Source organism: Lontra canadensis, unplaced genomic scaffold (assembly GCF_010015895.1).
Source record: "Lontra canadensis isolate GAN:19392208 unplaced genomic scaffold, GSC_riverotter_1.0 scaffold36, whole genome shotgun sequence".
In the NCBI taxonomy this organism is placed as follows: Eukaryota; Metazoa; Chordata; class Mammalia; order Carnivora; family Mustelidae; genus Lontra; species Lontra canadensis.
In genome coordinates this window covers 4281996-4294194 of record NW_022631030.1, presented here as the reverse complement: position 1 = coordinate 4294194, position 12199 = coordinate 4281996, and positions in this window count along the sequence as shown.

The window sequence follows — 12199 nt, the reverse complement described above, 5'->3', positions numbered from 1 at the left end:
AGAAGCCTGCCAGTTGGAGAGGGAGCTGCCTGTGTGTCACCGACCACGAGGCCCACATCACTCAGGATGGCGCAGCCGGCCTGGGGTCTCCAGAGGACACTAGGGGACACAGGCTCCTCTTGTTCTGCCCTGCTTAGAGCTTCAAGGGCCATGCCAAGAAAATAAAAAGAGGCTTTGTGGGGGAAGGAAGGATGAATGCCTTCCTTGGGGTAGTGAGAGTTAAAGGTGGAGGGACCTTCTGGAAGGAATTGGAAAGCCAGGTATGAAGCCTCAACTCTGTGTAAAGCCTCCTATGGGGCCTTTGTCATACACTGGGGTGTGGTTCCCCTGGAGTTTAGCAGCCGCACTCTGAGGTCCTGGGGAGCCAGTGCTGCCCCCTGCAGCCACACTTGGGAAAGGAGAACCTGAGGCCTGCAGCAGGTGAGGCAAGCTTAAGAAGCCACAGAGGGGCCATCAGAGAACCAAGAGCTCTAGAAGGCAGGAAAAGAGAAGAGGGGAATGGGCCAGGGCGTGGGGGGAAGGCCCTACAATTTAAAGTCTGGGCCATCGGGCCTCACAATGTAAGCCAAGAAAGAACATGCTATGGGCCAGGCATGTCCGTCTTCACATGAGAAAACAGCCACCTCAGGTGAAGAGGAAGTGTTAGAGCTGGATCCCTTCAGAGTCCTGGCAAAGCACAGGTGGGGGGTCATCCGCTCTCTTGCACTCAGCCCAGGACAGAAGTGACATTGCCTTCCTGCCCAGGCTCTCAGCCTCAGGAGACTCAGGCCCCGAATGCTCCCCCACCCTGACCCCTCAGGGAGGAGCAGGTCCTGTGAAGACTCCCAGGAGGCATCTCCGTCTGGCAGAGGGAGACCTGGAGCCAGGGAAAGGTATGGAAAGTGGAACCGTGGTGGGGGTGGCAATGCGGAACGGTGTGAAAGTTCCGTGGAGGCCAAGTGTGGGTGCACAGCCAGAAGAGCCCCTACATGGCTGGCAGTGCCCAGCAGTGGGTGTGGTCAGTGGAAGCCACCTGCCCAATCTGCAGGAAAGCAGTTTCCTGAATTTGGTGGGAGCCCAGGCTGGATGACTCTGGTCACTTCATTCTTCAATGCCTCACTTCTCTACTATTCCAAATCACATGGTTTGGCTGGACTCATTTATTTGTAGATAAACATGAAGAATCTGGTCCTGGGCCGAGAGGTAAAACACACACACAGCCTCTGGCTGAGGGAACTGACAGTCCGGTAAGAAGCAAAGAAATGATCTCAGTGCAGTAACCAGTGCTATGAGGAGGGCAAGCTGTGGTGGACTCTGCTGGCTATTCCTACAACGTGCATGCTCCTCTTTCTCAGCATTAGGACCCACAAATTACAATTGGTATCTGTGGTCCAGAATAAAGACTCCCTCTCCCAGCTCTCCTGCAGCAAGATGTGCCTACATGGCCAAGTTCTTTCTGATGGACATAAGGGCAAAATGATGTGTAACTTCTATGAAGTGCTTTTTTTTTTTAAGATTTTATTTATTTACTTGACAGACAGAGATCACAAGTAGGCAGAGAGGCAGGCAGAGAGAGAGAGAGGAGGAAGCAGGCTCCCCACTGAGCAGAGAGCCCAATGTGGGGCTCGATCCCTGGGATCATGACCGGAGCGGAAGGCAGAGGCTTTAACCCACTGAGCCACCCAGATGCCCCTATGAAGTGCTCTTAAAGGGAAAATATATGCCTTTCTCCCCCATTTACCTTCCTGCTGGCTGGAATGTGGACTTGAGGGCTGGAACTAGAGCAGCCATATTGGACTAAGAGGTAGAAGATATGTGTAACAAATGACAAAGCACAAGATTCCTAGTATTGGTACAGCTGTCACAGGAGCCACGGACAACCATGTTTGTGCTACTGTTAATTGAAGTTTTCTGCATTCACAACTAAACCCAAACGTATGTTTAAAAGAAGCCATTACTTAACGTTACTGAATCATAGACTTAAAAATGGTTAAGATGGTCAATTTTATATGCGTTTTTTACCACAACAGAAGAAAAAAGAAGAAGCCAAAGTCAAACAGACAGAAAGTAAAATGGTGGTTATCAGGGGCTGGGAAGAGAAGAAAGAGGGGAGAATGGGGAGTTAGTGTCTAATGGGTACAAAGTTTCAGTTCTGGAAAATGAAAAACGTTCTGGAGATGGACGGTGGCAAAACAATAGGAACCAGACTTACCACCACCAACCCACACCCTTAAAGATGGCTGAAATGGTCAATTTCATGTTATATGTATTTTACCACAATTTTTAAAAAGAAGCAGCAACAACCTAGGCAGAAAGGAACTTTCTGGACTGCTTGCATGAGTGCATGCTTGCTAGGTCAAAAGTCACCAAACTACATATTGAAAATGGGGGAATTTCATTGACTGTAAATTAGATCTCTCTAAGATACCATGGGAATACATAAGTAGCCAGGCCAAAGGGCTTCCCAGAGGAGGAGTCATGAGTAGGAGTTAGCACAAAAAGTGGGCTCTGTGATTTTATAAGCTGATTACAAAGAAAGGAACGTTATTTTATTTCTTCTATAACCCGAAAAACATGGGAAGCTATTATGGGTTCAGTCTGAGAACAGGCCTTGGCCTATCTTCTAGGGCAACTCACCATGGCTGGTTGATAGAAAAGCTCTCCGAGCACATGGGCCCATCATCGGGGCACTGACACAGTCAATACTCATTCACACATTCACTAAATGCACACTCCACACCAGGAAGTATAGTAGAACGGAAAAGTGAATGATACAGGCAAGTTCCCACCCACAAAACGGCTGCTGCTGTCCAGAGGATGACATTAAACAGGTAAACCAATGAGTAAGTCTCATGAGTATAGACTGGGATCATCTCCATGTAGGAGGTGATAAGGGGACACTTTATTAGGACGATCGGGGACAGCCTGAGGAGGGGGCCATTGTGTGGAGACCTGGAAGAGAAGCCGGCTGCCCTTTTCGAGAGCAGGAAGCGCATGTAGACAGAGAGAAACAGTAAGGGCGTGCTCAAGGCGTCCAGGCGAGGGGTGGTACTCCCACTAATGTCCCTGAAAAGGCAGGTGTGAGCCAGGTCCTCTGGGGCCTTGCTGGTCACAGTGAAAAGTTTGCATTTTATTCTAAGGGCAGCGGGGAGGTGACAAAGGATTTGACCTACCTAAAAATGTTTTTAGAAGCGCCCTCTTGCTGCTCAGTGGGAAATGGATTAGAGAAGGACAACAGGAGAAGGACTATTATGGTAATCCTAGGAGACACTACAGCGGCTTGGACAAGAATTGTAGTGGTCAAAGTAGGAGGAAGGGGTGGTGCCTGGGTGGCTCAGTGGGTTAAAGCCTCTGCCTTCCTCTCAGGTCATGATCTCAGGGTCCCGGGATTGAGCCCTGCATGGGGCTCACTGCTCAGCGGGAGCCTCCTTCCCCTACCTCCCCCCGCACTCTCTCTCCGCCTGCTTCTCTACCTACTCATGATCTCTGTCTGTCAAATAAATAAATAAAATCTTAAAAAAAAAAAAAACTTTAACCAAAAGTTGTGATAACACAGATGCAAGAAGTCTAAATGCATTTGGGAGCACAAAACAGGGCTATAAGAAAGCTAAACCTCATTCCCACAGGTGAAAGTAAACAGATAATACTGAAAATGTAGGAAACGGTTATCTACATGAGAAATTCTAACATACAGACATAAATGGCAGAAAAACTAGCCAAAATAGTTAAGAATGCTTGCTTTGGGAAATGAAAATTCAGAATGGGGAAACACACTGCTTTTATGAGATAAACCTAGTAATACAATATTTTTTTCTCTATAAATCAGTTTGCTAGGCAATAAAGATTAAATATATTTAAAGAAATATGTTGAAGCCTGCCAAAGAACAGAGAGGACTTGCTTACTGGTGGTTTGGATGGAAGTGCAGGTGTTAGAAGGAGGGGAAGAAGAATTCCAGATGACCCTTAGGTTTTTGCTTGGGCAGGGAATGGAGGGTGATGCCATCTGTTGAGATAGAAAAGGCTGGGAGAGTACGAGGGTGGAGAAGTGGATGTATTAAATCTACAACACCCATCAGACATCCAAACAGAAGTAACTAGAAGACAGCTGGATATCCCAGTCCTGCACACAGGGGAAAAGTAAAGTCAGGGTTAGAGCTAAAACTTGGTAGATGTCAGCATGTGGGTGGTAAGCACTGACCATGGGACAAGTAAGATTATGCACAGAGACATCATAGAGAATTAATCAAGCCCAAGCCTAGAATCTGAAGTGGTCGAATATTTCCAATTTGGGGGAAAGCAAAGGAGATTAAAGAGGAGCCAGAGAGGGAAGAGGAAAGCCAGGGGTCTGTGGAGCCAGAGAAGAGAAAGTTTTGAAAAAGAGCAATCAACAAGGTCAGCTGCTAATAAGAAGTCAAGGAAGATGATTAAATAAAACCTAAAAAAAAAAGTCAAGAAGATGAGGAGGTTCAACTTGTTGGTGACTATGGTAGCTAGTCTCCAAAGATGGCCCCCTCAATAAACCATGCCCCTGTTGTAAGCCCTTCCCCTTGAACCTGACATGGCCCTGTGTTTTGCTTATGACCAACAGCATATGGTAGACGTCATGCTGCATGACCTCCAAGGCTAGGTCATAAGAAGCCTCACAGCTTCCACCTGGTTCTCCACGAATGCTCACTCCTGGGACACTCCCTTTTAGAACCCAGCTGCCCTTCTGAGAGGCTAAGTCACATGGCGGCCATGTGTAGGCACACCAGTCACCAGACCCAGCTAAGGTCCCAGCCAATGGCCACCATCAACTGCCAGTCATGTCAGTGCACTGTCTTGGGACATACAGCTCAGCTGAGCCTTTGGATGACTCCAGGCCCAACTGACCGTAGCCTCCTGAGAAACCTCAAGTGAGAATTTCCATCACCACAGCAACAAGAGATACATTAATAAGTTGTTGAAAACCACCCAATTTTGAAATGTGACATAGCAATAGATAACCAGACAGTGACTTTAACAAGAGCAGTTCAGTGGGGTTCTGGTAATAGAAGCCACACCGCAGTGATCAGTAGGGTGAGTGGGAGAGTGTGGACTGCTATTCCAGGAAGTCTTACTGTGATTGCTATGGAAGGTGGTGTCCAGGAGAGTTTGGTTTGTTTTTAAGTTGGGAGATACTAGAGCATGGTTGTATGTTGATGGTGATTATTCCTGGAGCAGAGAAAGACTAATGAAAGGAGGAAGAAGAAAGCAACAAAGCAGAGTTCTAAGGAAGCCCAGAGGGAGGGATCTAGAAGGAGGAGGGAAGGCAAAGAAGACATATGTGGAGAGGGGAGGTTTGTGAACCTGAAGGTGGGAAAGTCAGGGGTTTTCACATAAGCAGCAAGGTTGTCAGCTGATTGAGAAGACGGAGGGAAAATGAGACAGGTTTGAGAAAACAGATAATATAAAAGAGTCCTATCAATAAGTGGGTATGGTAGGATTCTAAAAACAGTCTCCCAAGATTCCCTACCTCCTAATCCCTGGAGTCTATAAATGAGATGAGATGTCGCCCCATGACTGTGTTACGTTAATGGCACAGTTGATCTTAAAAAGGGGGATATTATTGGGGCGCCCAGGTGGCTCAGTCTGTTTAGTATTCAACTCTTGATTTTGGTTCCGGCTCAGAGTTGTGAGATCAAGTTGTGAGATCTTAATCTTGTTGATTAAGATTAACCCCCCCCCCCAGCAAAGATTCTCTCTCTCGGGCGCCTGGGTGGCTCAGTGGGTTGATCCTCTGCCTTCAGCTCCAGTCATGATCTCAGGGTCCTGGGATTGAGCCCTGCATTGGGTTCTCTGCTCAGTGGGGAGCCTGCTTCACGCCCCCCTCTCTCTCTGTCTGCCTCTCTGCCTACTTGTGATCTGTCAGATAAATAAATAAAAATCTTTAAAAAAAAAAGATTCTCTCCCTTTCCCTCTACCCTCACACCCCCTAAAAAAAACAGAGAGAGAAAAAGGGAGAGATCTAGCCTAACACAATCACATGATCCCTTCAAAAGCAGAGAATGTTCTCTGGCTAGTGGCAGAAGTGAAAGGGAAGCAGCCAGAGAGATTTGAAGCACAAGGGAGATTCAATATGCCACTGCTGGTCACTTGAGAAGGAATGCGGGCAGCATCTGAGAGCAGAGAGGAGATCCCACTAGCAGCCAGCAAGGAAAAAGGGACCTCATACTTACACCCATAAGGATTCAGATTCTGCCTAAATGAGTTTGGAAGTGGATTTTTGCCCTAGGCCTCCAGATAGAGCCAGCCCCCACAACACGTTAATTTCGGCCTTGTTGAGACTCTGGCCAGAGAACCAGCTGCTCCCACCAGGACTTCTGACCTACAGACTGTGTGTTTTGAGCCACTAAGTTTCTGGGCATGAGCCCCGACAGTCGGCACACTCCCTCTCTTGCTGTAGGGCCTTCTGGGCAGCTCCACTCCTCACGTGGGGGTGACTCACCCTTTCAGGGCCTCCGTGTCCTAAGATGATGACAGCTGTCATCACAGCTCTGGGCTCAGGCTTTGGGGCTTAACATCTTCATAGCTCCTGGTCATCTAGACCTGAGCTGTCGAACATGGTAGCCACTAGTCTTGGGTGGCTACTTAGATGTAAACTTAAAAGAATGACATCTAAGTGAATTAAATGTTCAGTTCCTCAGTCATACCAGTCACATTTCAAGTGCTCAAAAGCATATGTGACTACTGGCTGACACCCTGGACAGAGCGGAAATCATTTCCATCCTCACAGAAAGTTCTGTTGGACAGAGCTGGGCTGGACAGTGGATAGGAACCATGGTTGTCTGAACCACTGCCCTTCAGCAGTAGCTGAACTCATGAAAAGGAGGCAGAACAAAAGGGCCCTTAGGGGAAACCTCTAAGCCACACTCACCTCCAGCCCCAGCAATGCTCTGAGTACACCAACACCTCTGAGGCCAGAACACAGCGTGGTTAGGCCCACAGAGGGGAAGGTTTCTTCTTACCGCTAGTCTAAGGCACGCCCCCACCCACATTCTTTACTTCCTGCCTCAGCACAACTGACCGTGGAAGTCCACGTCCTTCAGAGGAACACAGACATACCCACACCCGCAAAGGCGTGGTATGCCTCTAACCCTAAACCAGCCACTCACGTAGTCACAGCACATGCCAAGTCGGTACGTTCGGAAATGTCCATATTTCCCTGCTGTGTGGGACATCAATAAGGTCTACAGGATGCTCACAGTCCACCCGGTTCTGTCTCACCTCTGTCACCGCCTGTCCTCCTCAGTGCGCTTTGTCTTGCTCCACAGTTCCTATAAACACCTGCTGGGCCACCACCCAGCAACAGTGTTCTACACAGAACACTCAAAACTCAGGACAAAGAGGGGCACCTGATGACTCAGTCAGTTAAGCGCCCAACTCTTCGTTTTGGCTCAGGTCATGATCTCAGGGTCCTGGGATCGAGTCCCATGTTGCGGGGGGGGGGGGGGGGGGGGGGTCCTTCTCAGTGGGGAGTCTGTTTGTCTCCCTCTCCTCTGCCCCTCCCCCTGCTCATGCTCACAATCTCTCTCTCTCAAATAAATAAATAAATCTTAAAAAAAAAAAAAAAACACCTGAAGGCAAAGAAATGCATCTCTCCCCACTGCCTTCTAAAAGCCAAGAGGTAAGAATTCCACCAGATTTAACATTCCTCTCAGCCCAGTGGTATATAACTTGCTTTACACGGAGAAAACTAAAAGCACTTCGTAGTGATTCTCCCAAAGCAAGGACTCAGCCCCAAGATGAATTGAAGGCCCGCTCTCTCTCTCTCTCTCTAGAAACTGAAAACTGCTTACAACGTTTAAAAGCTGGCTTTTCCAGGGTGCCTGGGTGGCTCAGTGGGTTAAGCCACAGCCTTCGGCTCAGGTCATGATCTCAGGGTCTTGGGATCAAGCCCCGCATCCAGCTCTCTGCTCAGCAGGGAGCCTGCTTCCTCCACTCTTTCTGCCTGCCTCTCTGCCTACTTGTGATCTCTGTCAAATAAATAAATAAAACCTTTAAAAAAAAAAAAAAGCTGGCTTTTCCTGTATCTCCTTACCGAGGAGCCAAAAATCATACAACCCAATCTCAGGCAGGCTCCCTGTACAGAAGTCTCCCCAAAGCTGACTTGAAGACCATGAAGGGACGAGTTGGGGCCATGCCAACTGGAAGACCTGAAGCCAGGAAGGCACTGGATGTTTGGAGAAGGAAGATGGCATGAGGGAAACCCCAACTATATAGCACATGCCTCAAAACAAACTAGATTTACCACATTCTTGTTGAAACCGCAGGGTAGTCCTAAAAAGGTGAAATCGGGGCGCCTGGGTGGCTCAGTGGGTTAAAGCCACTGCCTTCAGCTCAGGTCATGATCCCAGGGTCCTGGGATCAAGCCCCGCATCGAGCTCTCTGCTCCCTGCTTCCTCCTCTCTCTGCCTGCCTCTCTGCCTACTTGTGATCTTTGTCTGTCAAATAAATAAATAAAATCTTTAAAAAATAAATAAATAAAAATAAAAATAATAAAAACGTGAAATCATCCTGGGATGATAAGCATATTACTGCTAATTTAAGAGCTGTAAAATGCTACTGATACTTCCTTTATGGAGTGTGCTAAGTTTTTAGTGTTTGGTGTTAATGAGCATAAAATATGTATCAGGCATATCCTAGGATCACTCAGTCATCCTAGTCTTATTTTTCACCAAGGGTCTTCAGATGCAAAACCGCCTACTGTTTCAGCACCTGGACTGTCAGCCGAGCCAGGAGAAACAGAATAAGAACTCAAAGAAGACAGAAGCAATAGGGAGGGAGAGGAGACCTTAGGGGAACAAAAGAGACAGAATCAAAAAGATACAGTCCCCAGCAGACGTAGGGAATGTGGTGAGATAATATTTCTAAATAGGATTTTTTTTTTTTTCTTCCCTTCCTCCACATAGTCCCACTTTAAGCAGCCAAGCTTTGGTGCCTATGCCTCAGTAAAAGCATGAGACAGCAAAAACCAGGGGGGAAAAAATGGGAAGCCACTTCAGGCTTTTGGATTTTAATTGCCTAGGCCCTAAATAAAACAGAAAGGTCTTGAAACCTATACAAAAGATGCGGGGACAATATCATAGGTAAAGCCAGGACTCCCACTGGCATTACCCTCAGCAGACGAGAGCCAGAGGGGGAAGAAGTAAGAGCGCAGATGTTGGTGGGTTCTGTCTACAGGGACCTCGAGCAGGTTCCTGAGATCTGACAGCGACGGGGCCCCACCCCGACATCTACCGAGCCTCAGAAAGGAGACCTGGTCCCAGAAAGAGGAAATGACTGCAGAGGGGAACTTCTTTTGGAGGCAGCAGGAACCTTGGACAGTGCCACGCTCTCTCTCACCACCTCGGAATGATTCCTGTGTGTCTAAGACTGACCTGGGAGTAGCAGAGGAAGACCAGACCAGAAGAAGCCATGCAAGCTAGAACCAGGCAGGCGACATCTCAGTGGATACTCAGTTGGTCATTCAAGAACAGGGCCACTTCTTCCAGTGCTTGGGCAAATACATATAGGGTGCTCCCCTGAGATTCAGGCAGTCTTTGGAGAAAGGAGGGGCAACTCCCATCAACCACCTGAAACTAAGTGTCCACCACTCCCAGTAGAAATGTAGGTATATTACAGAAACACAACATTATGTTTCCTGCATCTCTGAGTTGGTAGACTAAAATAATCCCTCTGTAAGAATTAAAGGAAAGTTAGAAACTAGCAAATGTCCAGCTAGGAAACGGGATCGAGAACGCCATCCACAGATGTAGGGAATAAAGGAATAAAGCAAATTGAGTGGAGAACAGTGAATTGAAGGTTTGGATGTGTTGAGGGTGAGATGCTGGTGGGGTGTCCACAGGCACGTCAGGGGGCAGCCGGGTCATGAGAACTGGTGCTCAGGAACAAGGTCTACCTGAAACTGTGGGTTTTGGGGTCATGGGGTCCACACATGCAGCAGCTGATGGAGGAGGAGTAGATCAGAGTGATCATCTCATGCGCTCACTGTTGCCTTAAGTGTTTTCATGCATATTAACTCATTTGATCCTCAAGTCAACCCTACGGGGCGGGTACTCCTACTAACCTCGTTTTTTGACATGTGACAAAACAGATAATCAATGCTTCAGGCCTCAGAGTGAGTAACCAGAGGCACTAGAAGTGACCCCAGGAAATCTACAATCTACACATAGGACAACTGCCAGGCTAGACTAGAAGCAAAGAGGAGGAGGGAGTTGTCAGGAGGAAAACCAGAAAAGCCTTATATCACAAAACCGGAAGGAAGAGAGGACTTCAAGGAGAACATGATGGGAGGCACCAAATTTGCAAGCGACCCAGTAACTGATTATAACTAAACAGGCCCACTGGGATTGTACCTGGGAATTCCTAATGCCCAGGAGAGGGAGGTGTCCTGACATCTGGGAGGGAGAGGACACGCGGGCGCTGCATGGACCGGGAGGTGGGGAAGTATGGGGAGCATGACTCTTCCAAGAGAGCTGTGAGGAGAGGGCTAGAATCCGTGTCCTTTCTAAAAAGAGAACAATTTAGAGACTATTATTCGGCAAACGGGTAGTCAGTAAAAGATGAAACTTTTAAAGACGCAGGCCTCTGAAGCTGACAGTGACTATGAGCGTGGAGAGAAAATACGCTGGAGACACCTTCAATCCACGACTTTAACCTCACGCGGGCCCTGGATGCTGATAACCCCGCTGTCTGTCCACAGTCCCGCCGCTGTTCCCCTCACTGGCACCGTGGTCCTCAGAGGGCTGTCCTTGGACGGGCAACTTCAGCATCACGAAGAAACTTATCAAAAATGCACGTTCTCCCGCCCACCCCAGCCCTCCCAGTCAGAAAGTCTGGGCAGAGCTTTAACAGACTCTTGAAGACTCTGACACACTCGTGTGAGAACCACTACCCTCAAGGACTTGTTTACAAGTCTTCCTCTCTCTTTAAATGTCCATCCTCTCCCACTTCATCCTCACTCTCTCTCTCTTGACCTTGCCTTCTAATCCACCGAAAAGAGGCCATCAGAAGAGAGTGCCCCCTTGCTGCCACCACATCTATCCTCCTCCCTGCATCTTGGCCCAGAGATGCTGTCTTCTCTCTTTGTACTTTGGATGGATGCTTTGTGCCCCGGTTTCTGTACTCCGTCCCCTCCCTTCCCACCACCTTGATGACGTGGCTTGGGCTCTTCTCCTCTCTCCCCTACATCACCAGTGCTCACTCTCCCCTGGCTGTTTCTCCTCAACATACAAACATACGGTTATTTTTCTTGTTGAAAAATATTTCTTGACCTCACTTCTTTTACTTCCCACCCAACCTCTCTCCTTCCTTTACCACTAAACTCCTCTAAAGCGTTGCCGCACTATACCCGGTCTCTCTCCTCCCATCCTTCCTTGAGCCCATCCACAGACTTTCACCCCACCACTCCACCAAAACCATTCTTGTCAAGGTCACCAACACTATTGGAAATCAATTCCCAGACTCATGTTACTTAATCCATATGCAACATTTGACACAACGGATCTTTCTCTCCTCGACGGTAACTTTCCTTCTCTGGGCTTACAGTGTAACACCATCCCTCGGATTTTTTCTTCTCTACTTCATACTTCTCAGTCTTTTTGATATATTCTACTCAATGCTAAAGTCATTTAACGTCAGAGAGCTTCAGGATTCAGTCCTGGCATGTCTCTATTTTTCCTCCCTTGGTGACCTCCCCTAATCTCATAGCTTTAAAGAATAGATATATGCCAGGGACTCTCAATTCTTTATCTGCAGCCCAGACCCTGCCAAACTTGTATATCCAACTGCTTTCTTGACATCTTGATATGCCTAATAGATACCTCAAACTTAGTAGGTATTAAACCAGCTCCTGCCTTCCCCCATCCCACCTTCCCAGTTAATGTTCAAACCAAAAATTCCTCCCTTTCTCTCATGCCACCTCATCCATCAGAAAATCTTACTGACTCCACGTTCCAAATACATACAGAACCCAACCACTCTTCACCACCCCTCCTGCTACCTACCACACTGAAACCACCAACTCTCACCAGATCATTTTAATGACAGCCTAAAGGATCTCCTGCTTCTACTCTGGCTCTTTTCAGATGTGTTCTCATGCATCAGCTGAAAGGATTCTGTTAAAACAAAAATCCGATCCATGTCCTCTGCTCAAAATGTCCCAAAGGCTCCCATCTCAGAATAAAAATGGAAGTCATCA